The 673-nt window shown below is 66.0% G+C and overlaps 1 protein-coding gene across 1 annotated transcript in view; it reads right to left on the reverse strand.

Annotated features, from left to right (window-relative positions):
- TAF4 (TATA-box binding protein associated factor 4) overlaps positions 1 to 673 on the reverse strand; it is a 41,404-nt gene that overhangs the window by 36,838 nt on the left and 3,893 nt on the right. The window lies entirely within an intron of this gene.

A 673-nucleotide genomic window follows, 5' to 3' on the forward strand; every position in this document is an offset into this window, starting at 1 on the left:
CTAGGAGCAGTGGTCAGTGGCAGCCACCCTGCTGGGGGCAGTGGTCAGTGGCAGCCACCCTGCTAGGAGCAGTGGTCAGTGGCAGCCACCCTGCTGGGGGCAGTGGTCAGTGGCAGCCACCCTGCTGGGGGCAGTGGTCAGTGGCAGCCACCCTGCTGGGGGTGATGGTCAGTAGTGGTCACCCTGCTGGGGGTGATGGTCAGTAGTGGTCACCCTGCTGGGGGTGATGGTCAGTAGTGGCCACCCTGCTGGGGGTGATGGTCAGTAGTGGCCACCCTGCTGGAGGCGGTGGTCAGCAGTGGCCACCTTGCTGCAAGGGGGTGATGGTCAGTAGTGGCCACCCTGCTGGGGGCGGTGGTCAGCAGTGGGCAACCCTGCTGGGGGTGGTGGTGAGCAGTGGCTACCCTGCTGGGGGCAGTGGTCAGTAGTGAGCACCCTGCTGGGGGTGGTGGTCAGCAGTGGCCACCCTCCTGGGGGCAGTGGTCAGCAGTGGCCATCCTTTTGGGGGCAGTGGACAGCAGTGGGCACCCTTTTGGAGGCGGTGGTCAGCAGTGGGCACCCTTTTGGAGGCGGTGGTCAGCAGGGGGGCACCCTTTTGGAGGCGGTGGTCAGCAGGGGCACCCTTTTGGAAGTGGTGGTCAGCAGGGGGCACCCTTTTGGAGGTGGTGGTCAG

Source organism: Otolemur garnettii, unplaced genomic scaffold (assembly GCF_000181295.1).
Source record: "Otolemur garnettii isolate 467f Iridium unplaced genomic scaffold, OtoGar3 scaffold00023, whole genome shotgun sequence".
Taxonomy (NCBI): domain Eukaryota; kingdom Metazoa; phylum Chordata; class Mammalia; order Primates; family Galagidae; genus Otolemur; species Otolemur garnettii.